The sequence below is a fragment of the Teleopsis dalmanni genome, chromosome 1, assembly GCF_002237135.1.
Source record: "Teleopsis dalmanni isolate 2A chromosome 1, ASM223713v2, whole genome shotgun sequence".
In the NCBI taxonomy this organism is placed as follows: Eukaryota; Metazoa; Arthropoda; class Insecta; order Diptera; family Diopsidae; genus Teleopsis; species Teleopsis dalmanni.
In genome coordinates this window covers 50,306,523-50,315,942 of record NC_051846.1, presented here as the reverse complement: position 1 = coordinate 50,315,942, position 9,420 = coordinate 50,306,523, and the positions used below count along the sequence as shown (strand labels likewise).

At 36.1% G+C, this 9,420-nt stretch overlaps 1 protein-coding gene across 1 annotated transcript in view; it reads right to left on the bottom strand.

Annotated features, from left to right (window-relative positions):
• LOC119672076 overlaps positions 1 to 9,420 on the bottom strand; it is a gene marked incomplete in the record, with an annotated part of 216,918 nt that overhangs the window by 144,769 nt on the left and 62,729 nt on the right.

Here is a 9,420-nt window from a genome sequence, read left to right as displayed (position 1 = left end):
ATTTATGACAAACTTTATCAAATTAAATTTCAGCAAATATAGTTTAACCATCCAAGTACTAGGTATCGTTAAATGTAATTAGTCACCATCAAGTTTTAAAATTATATTTGAGTTTTATATGGTTATGAACTTTTATTTTCCTAACATACTGTTTAATTTTCATTACTTCAATTAAATGAATATTACAATCGTTTTATTAACATATATACACATATATACATACATATATTAATCTCAAAATATTTATTAGTGATCGAATATTATTTAATGAAATATTTGTTCAAGATGTATTGATTTAAATTGTTCCACATGTTAAATTTTTAATATAGACTTTGGATGTGTAAATATTAATTTTCATAGATACACAAGACTTTGACTATGACTATGAAAGACTTGAAATCTCTGTACTTAATCAAAATAAATTATTAATTAAAAACTTATAAATTTAATTCAATATAAATTTTTTTGTTCTATATCATTTTTTCTTAAATCTTATAGCGATAGAACAAGCTTCAAAATAAAATACCGTACACAAATGCTTAAATAAGTCATAAATATTTCTAAAGCAAATTTATTTTACTAAATAATATAAAATTCATCGCATTTTGTTTTTTTCTTTTGCAGTAGGTGGAAAGCCAAAGTGTGAAACTTGAACCAACTAAACCACCTCATAGGAATGAATATGAAAGATTGCGTGAAGCATGGAAATTGGGTGATGGTGAAAGCGGTGGGGTTATCGCGCAAGCGTGGAAGTGCTAGTGATAGACTTTGTGACCGTGGTCTCGAAAGCCGTGGTTGAAGAGGAGGTTGTTGGAGGGATCTCGAGTCCCACTCATCGAATTAAAGGGAAAGGTGTTGGGACAAATATCAGGTGGGAAGTTATGAGGTACCTTCGTGAGTTGGAAAAGTGCTTGCCATTAGACAAGCGCTGATAATTAGTGCAATCGCAAAGAAGCTTGCGTTGGAAAAGACAAGTGCTTTCCATCTGAGCAGAAGAGATTACAGACTAAAGAGGGAAAGCGTACGGGAGTAAGGGGCGGATCTGCTGTTGATAGCAGCAGAATGCCTACGAAGGGCATTCTTTAGTTGAGTATGCCTAAACTGCACATTGCGGATGGATGATGACACAATAGTAACGAAGAAAGATTTCTGGATGTAAGATTTTAGACGTATAACATAGAAAATGTTGTTTTTTTTTTTGCGGTAAGTAGGAATATAATGCCTACACACTGATGACAATCCGTCGCCCCAGAAAGTAAGTGGCTAACATGCACGGACTAACCCAAGTCCCCTTATATCTAGAAACTTGTTCTACTTTGGGACTACGTTAGTATTACTTCGAGGTAGGGTTTCTATTAGTCATTTAAGACTTCCGTCGGTGTGGCCTGCGTTCAGGGCCCGCTACAGCTGCAGGATCTTTTTTCACTATGCGATCCCAGCTTGTTTTGTTTTCGGTCATTTTTCCTGTTACCGTCCTTGCTGAAAAAACTCTAACTTGCGCTGCTAGTGCTTCTCGTTCTGGCAGTCACTTATTGCACTCGAAGAATGTGTGTTCTGCGGTACGTTGAAAATATTAAAGGCGAAACAGATGCGATTTCATCTCACGCTCTTTAATTCTTTCACATAATCTGCCCACACATCTACTATTACATTTTTTTTCGATAATTTATAATGTTTCTAGCATTTCATTTTGTTTCCTATTAAATTTATATGTTTTATTTTGGTACATGTATAAATTCTTGGATAATAGATATTTGTTTATTTTTGCATTCAGAACGTGTCGAATAGGTTTATACAGTGATTACCAAACTGTAAAAACAAGCAAATTTAATACCATGTTCCCACTGCAGGAACATCTTAATTAAGTTAAAAGTTGATCGTTTGCATTGGCATAAGCTGATTTATGCATTTGAAATAGCTTCTTTTACATATAAAACGTATAACAAATAGTTAAAATTTTGATAATTTCTCTTGTCTGAAATTTAACTTTCAAAGTATCATTCGAAATATTTCGCCTTAATTTAGTTGATTTATTTAAAATAAGCTCATTTATATGGAAGCTCTTTGTGTGGTAGATTATCCTCATTAGAGACCTTAATTAGCAAAACTACTTAAATAATACAAGTGAAAGCATGTAAACACGGTTGTCCAACTCGGAAACATGTTATATGATATGTGAAATATGGATTTTGAAAATTCAATCCGCAATTGTGAAGAAATTGACCTTATGTTTTGTTCTGGTCATTGAGAATGTGAGACGTACAATTAGCGTCCGTGGAAAATCCCCCGCTATTGAATAAGCGTCTCACCATGTAGTTTTGCATTTGGTCTTTAAGAGATCGATTTAGCGGATCATGCAACTTCTTGTGACCCGTAATGCATTACTTCTAATTAAAAATTCTGCATATTTACGGAATTGTTTGCCTTGCTAAAACATTTTGTAGTGTAACATATGGGATGAGCTGAAACTTTTCTATTTTATAAACAGAAAAAAAAAGAATATTTTTCTTGTTCCTTTCGGCACATTCAAGAAAAATAGACCACCTCTTCAATTCTGCACTGCATTTGAGTTATTTTTTTCCTTCAACAAATGCCTTCAAGACTTTAGAATGAAATTTGTCCTCCCTTATTAAATCTGTAAAAATTGATGACATCCAGAATCTTTCGGTGCATTCATCCAATTTTAGAGAATTATTTGCTTTTTCACATCTTATTTTTTTCACTCAAAAATATACTTGATGACATTTATTCAATTACAGACATCTTCGTTGATGAAAGATTTGTCTGATTGCTTGTTATTCAAAATTTAATTTAATTTATATTTCAGAAACTTGTATGGAGAGAACATCCATAAATCAGATACGACTTTAAATTTAATATATCCAAACTTTTTTATTATGCAATCGTTTGTATATTTCATCATACAAAAGTTTTCCCAAATTTCAATTTTTGAGCTCACTCAAAAATTATATCTTACCTGAATCTTTGAGCGTCTTTTAGAGGGTATTTGATAAACCAAATTCGAAGAAAAATTAGTTTTAAAAAATTTTTTGTATGATGTGAGCTTTAAACGTTGACCGTAAATAAAAATATTTAAGTGATTTTTCGTCTATTGAGATTAACATTAGATTTAGCGGTTGAACAGAGAATTACATCTTAATGAATAATAACCATATTAAATAGTAAGCATAATAGAAACTGATTTTATTTATATTTAACTCCCTTTTATAAAAACTATGTAGTATAAAAATTGTGCAGATCTATTTAGTATGTACAGAAAATTCGTTTTTTTTGTATGATAACTCCTTTGACTTATTTTTGTAGATATTTGTTGGCAAAAAACCCTGCAGATCGATGGAATGGGTTCGAAATTAATTGATACAGTGCACACACGCGTGAATATATATTATAGATTATAATAATTTAGTTTTTCCAGTTCCTGGATTTTTAATTTATTTATCATTTTGATTTCTGTAAATTTCACCACAATTGTATGTTAATTATACCTAATTGTAATTAGCATATAATTGTATAATTATCAAACTATATAATATTATTGTTACGAAAGTTAGTTATTAAAAAAAATTCTCAACGGAATTATAATCACTGCCCTCAACAAAAGTACTTTTTAGATTAGTTAAATCAGCTGTGATGTATTTTATAACACTAAAGTTTCTTAGAACTTAATATATTAAGCTTGTTAGCGTGTAATTATTAAAATGATATAGAGATATAATTATATTCTTTCATTTATCTTACTGTCTATTACTGTCTATATATGTATTTAAATGAGATTTTAGGCCGTCAGCCGTCAGATACACAGGGGGATAAACACGTACTTTGTGTATGTGCCGTAACTGTTGTACACTGTCGGTAGTGTGATTACATCCTCTACGCGGGGGCGGCTAGAAACAGGTTCATAATAGGGTCATGTCTCTACTATGGGTGCTGGCTAATTGTAATCAGGCGGACGCATGTAAAAGCGTCTTAAATCAAAGCTCAAATCCAAGGTGGAACAGCATATGTCGAGGGATGAATGGCCATGGATAGTTGGTCTTTAATATGCGAACTCTGGATACCTGTCGACCTCCAGTCTTAATTAGACTTCTCACGTTAACGGGCTATGTCATGGGTGACCTTCCAATCCCGAATATAAAAAATTTTGCATGGAAAAATTAAATAATATAAATTCAAATGAGCTTGATGTCACTCTAACGGCATCACCTTCAAATGATTCCTTTACGGAATTATCTGTAGCTGAGTGTGTGCCGGCCACTGGGCTGGAAGCCTCCACCCATTTTGACAGCGCTATTGTGTGCGTCAAAATGGACTCGGATGGGCCACCGTCTACTTCTCCGTTTGCGGAAACGGTGTACGTACCAGCAGTAACTTCGTCGCGATCTCAAGTAAGGCGGCAGGAAATTATTGAGGTCTTGTCTTCAAATTCCGAAGCCGCAGAATCTGGTGATTCCGACAGCGGCAGTGTGGTATCACGGTCTAACTGTCGTTGGCTCCCCCGGCTACCATTTGTATCCAAAACAAATTCTCTACCAAACGGTGGAAGGTGATTCGCAGACAGGTGATGAAGAAACCATTCCACCATCGGAAGACCAACAGCTGATCAACTTCTGCCAACTGGCTTAGGTACAGGGACTTGGTGGGTTCCGAAAATTTTTCTTTAGCTAGGCCACTAAAAACTTGTGAAGAGATAGAGTTGGCCGCAAACCATTTAGGTTGCAGGCAATGCTTCAATTAGAGGTAAGGTTCCTTGGTGGAACTCGCAATGAGACAGTCCAAACGGGCCAGCTGGCTTAGCCATTGTGATAGTATTGATAAGTTGCCTGAAGCTGCTGGACTACACAAGGCTTTAAATAAGGCCAAAACAAATGAAATAGGCCTTTTAAAAAAACCCGACGGATCCTTCACAACTGATCGTAAAGATACCCTCGAGTTTCTCTTGCAAACACACTTCTCTGGCTCCACTACTGGACCATCAACAACACATTCATATTGGGAAGCTTCTGTTCCTACATGTCAGGATTACGCACTATCTGGTGTTATCTTCGACAGGGACAAGGTAAAATGGGCGATCAGCTCATTTCAACCATTTAAGGCGCCTGGAGGCGATGGTATCTATCCTGCTCTATTACAGAATTGCATAGATATCATTATAGACCCATTAATAAAACTCTTGAGGGCTTGTTTTACTATGGGTCACATCCCTCATTCCTGGAGAGGAGTGAACGTGATCTTTATTCCCAAACTTGGGAACAAGCCTATGGACCAACCTAAGTCCTACAGACCCATTAGTCTTACGTCTTTCTTATTGAAAACCGTCGAAAGGCTAATTGATCTGTACATACGGAATAAATTGGAACAAACTGTCCCACTCCACTCCACCCAATATGCCTACTTTAAAGGCAAATCCACAGAGGTCGCGCCGTATCATTTAGTCAGCAAAATTGAAAGCACCTTTCAATCTAAAGAGATTGCCTTATGTGCATTTCTGGATGTAGAGGGAGCTTTCGATAATACATCTTACGAATCCACATCTGGAGCACTGGCCCGTAAAGATATAGACTCATGTACAATAACGTGGATAGATAGAATGTTGCGTAAATTAAACATATCGTACAAGTTAGGTAGCACTATCGTCAGCATTAATGCTGTACGGGGCTGCCCCCAGGGTGGGGTTCTCTCACCATTGTTATGGACGCTGGTAGTCGACGACCTACTGGACCTACTGAACTGGAGCAATCTGGATATCATGCAATAGGTTACGCAGATGACCTGGAAATCATTGTCACAGGTAAATTTGACACCACAGTTACAGATGTAATGCAGGCGGCATTACACGAAGTCTCGAACTGGTGTACCAAAGAAGGCCTAAGTATTAACCCAAAAAAAAAGCGGTAATTGTACCATTTTTCAGAAGGTACAAAGTAAATATTGGGTCCCTATCTATTAAAGATACGGCTATCGAATGCTCCTATGAAGTCAAATATTTAGGGGTCACTCTAGATAAGCGTCTTAACTGGATCACTCACCTGGATAATATAATTGGCAAAGCCACCCGGGTCATGTGGACATGTCGAACCTCATATGGTAGAACCTGTGCCATAACTCCTAGAATCATATTAAAAAGACAGCAGCTATTAGTGCAGCTAGGCTACACCCTGTTATCAACATGCACGGAAGTCTCATCTGTCAAAATTCTATTTGCAGACTAGTTCCTGGCATAGAAATCTGCGATAGGACAGATCGCATGAACATGGAACTTTGCTTCGGTAGGAAGTTTGAAGTCCTCATACCCGATCGATTGGACTGGGTAAATGGCACTCCTGGACTCGAACCAAAAGTGATATCGTGGTATACTGATGGTTCGAAAACCAAAGAAGGAGTTGGTGCTGGAATATTTGGTCCAAACACCAGAATCTCGCTCGCGCTGGGTATATGGCCCACTGTCTTCCAAGCTGAGGTTCACGCCATCGAGGGCCGCGCTCGTACCAACATTAACAAGGGTTTGAAAGGCGCCCGAATCTGTATTTATTCAGATAGTCAAGCAGGAATCAAAGCGTTATGCTCCTGGAAGTTTTTCTCAAAACTTCTAGCAGTCTGCTATGACACACTGCAGCAGCTGACGAGCAATAATAAAGTGACACTGTGCTGGGTGCCTAGTCACACAGGAATTAATGGTAATGAGTCTGCCGATAGTCTTGCACGGGCAGGATCCGCCTCTCTAATCTGTGGCCCAGAACCTTTTTGTGGATTAAGTTGGTCTACAACTAGGTCTCTAATCAATAATTGGATCTCAACCAAGAGCAGTCGCTACTGACGCGACAGTCGAGTAACCGTCAGGCTAAAGAGCTGGTTCTCCCCTATAGTTTTAATAAGATATCCTCCTTTAGCAGAACAGAGTTGAGGTTGCTAGTGGGATATCTAACGGGTCACCATGAGCTACGTTACCACCTCAACAAAATAGGCCTATCCGAAGAGATAGATTGTAGACTCTGCTTGGAGGCAGAGGAGACAACCAGCCACATTCTATGTGACTGCCCAGCTTTGATCTGGGCCAGGAGGAGATCACTGGGTCGGGAATTACTAGCATCTTCCGACATTAGGAGGTCCTCAACAACCGACATTTTGGCCTTCATTCGAAAGGCGGAATGTCTTTTGTTCAGTTAGGGTATGTTGTAGCACAAAAGATCAATCATGGTGGCGGTGCTCTGCCCAAATGAGAGCTAGTACCCTGTTCTTTCTTATTCTTATTTTAAAATGAGATTTTCCACATATGTATATTGTGTAGGTACTCAGACAAAAAGCGTTTTACAAAGAGGGACAGTATAGGAGAAGACAGGCAAATCGTTTAACGAGTTGAGAGCAATAGCACAAAATAAAAACCAGTGAAAAACTTTTGTAAGCTCCTAATGAGCTTTCTAATTTTCCTTAAGCTCCTAATGAAGTATGGAAATAATAATATAATAATAATAATAATAATAAGATTATGATAAAAAAAGGGAAAATATAAGAATAAATGAAATTGATGAGTTGATAACGATATAATAAGGTTTCAAAAATTAAGCTAATTTGGTTAGTAACACACTAAGTAAAACACTAAAGCAAAGTATTGAGCGTATTTAAACAAATTGAGTTTAATTAACGAATTCTGTAGTAATAAATAAAGCAAACCAAGTAGTGCGTACTCAACGCTTGAACCAATTGAAGCCGGAATACCGCAGGGAAGTATACTTGGCCCAATTCTGTACCTAATTTACACAGCCGACTTGCAAGTCCCACCAGAAAGTGTCATTGCCACGTTTGCAGATGATACAGCAATCGTTACTACTAGAAATACCATAAATGAATCAACAGAAGCAACGCAACATTCCATTAATCAAATTATGAGTTGGACTAAAAATAGAAAATTGAGCTCAACCAAACGATATCCGTCCATGTAAATTTCACAAACAAAAAAATCGACTATTTGCCGATAACTATGTCAAGTTCTCGAATACTATACTCAAATACAGTTAAATACCTTGGCATGAATTTGATGCAAAGTCGAAATGGAAAGAATATATAAAGAAAAAACGAGTTGAACTGGAATAAAAATACAGAAAATTATATTGTCTCCTTACGAAAAAATCACCCGTATCTCTAAGCAACTAATTAATGATATACAAGCAAGTCTTAGCTCTGGTGTGGACGTATGGAATCCAATTATGTGGATGTGCACCAAAACCGTCTATTCAAATCATCCAAAATTTCCAAAACAAACTTTTAAGAAATTTAGTCAACACTCCGTGGTTCATTAGGAATACTGACTTCCATCGGGACTTGAAGATCGAATCTGTGGATGTAGTAATTCAAAGGTTTGCGATAAAGCACGAAAAACGGTTACAAAAGCACCTAAACGAGACAGCCCACCATCTGTCTAATACATCTGACGTGCTTAGGAGACTTAAATAAATTAATCCTTCAGATCTACTCCCAAATTAGTAGTTAGCAGTAAGTCTTTGACAACTTGGCGGTTGTAAAACGTATTGTGAAATTAAACAAAACTGCTTGATAGTTCTCTGTACTTGAACTAGTCGTAGTCAAATGAAACATGTATTTATATTATTTAACGTATTGTTTCCAATAATAAAAAAAAATAACTTTTATAGCTTTAATTTTTTAAATAATAAAGAACGATATTAAACCCATCTAAAAAACGTAAAACAACACTAAAAAGTCTACTAAAAATGTGTACACTGATTATACACTGATTATAAATATAAGAATAAATTCATAAACAATGTAATAAAGGTTTCCAAATTGATATATAAAATAGCTCACGAAGCATTTGTTCAACAATTCTCATGGAATTTCACATTATTTAATTAGCTTATTATATAACTAAATATTTATTTCAATTGAATAATATTAAATATATAACTTATTTGAGTCTCAAGCTGACTTACTAGCTGGAACTTTTTTTACCATTTATAGGACGATGCTAAAATTCTGTGCTCTCAACTATGCAATTTTACGGTATAATTCATCGTTTGATCTAATTCGGAATTCGTTTCCAACGCATAAAGAACCATAAATCTTTCGAGGAATTAATATCTCGAATATTATCCAATCTTCTGCACCATATAGCAGGACAGGTATAGGTGAAGTTTGTTAACAGGAAGTAACATCTGTTATCAAAATTCCTCATTGAATTTTTAGACTGATAGTTTCGAAATATATAAAGTCTTTCACAACTTCAAACTTATAGTTGGTTGTTCATAGAAAGTAATTCGTGGTTTTCTCATTTAGAACAAGAATCATTTCCTGCGTTTGTTATAGTAAGCTCAAAACAATCGTCACAATCTCGACTCACGACCAGTCGAATAAATTCAGCTGCGATATTATCAAAATGTGTCATAGCAG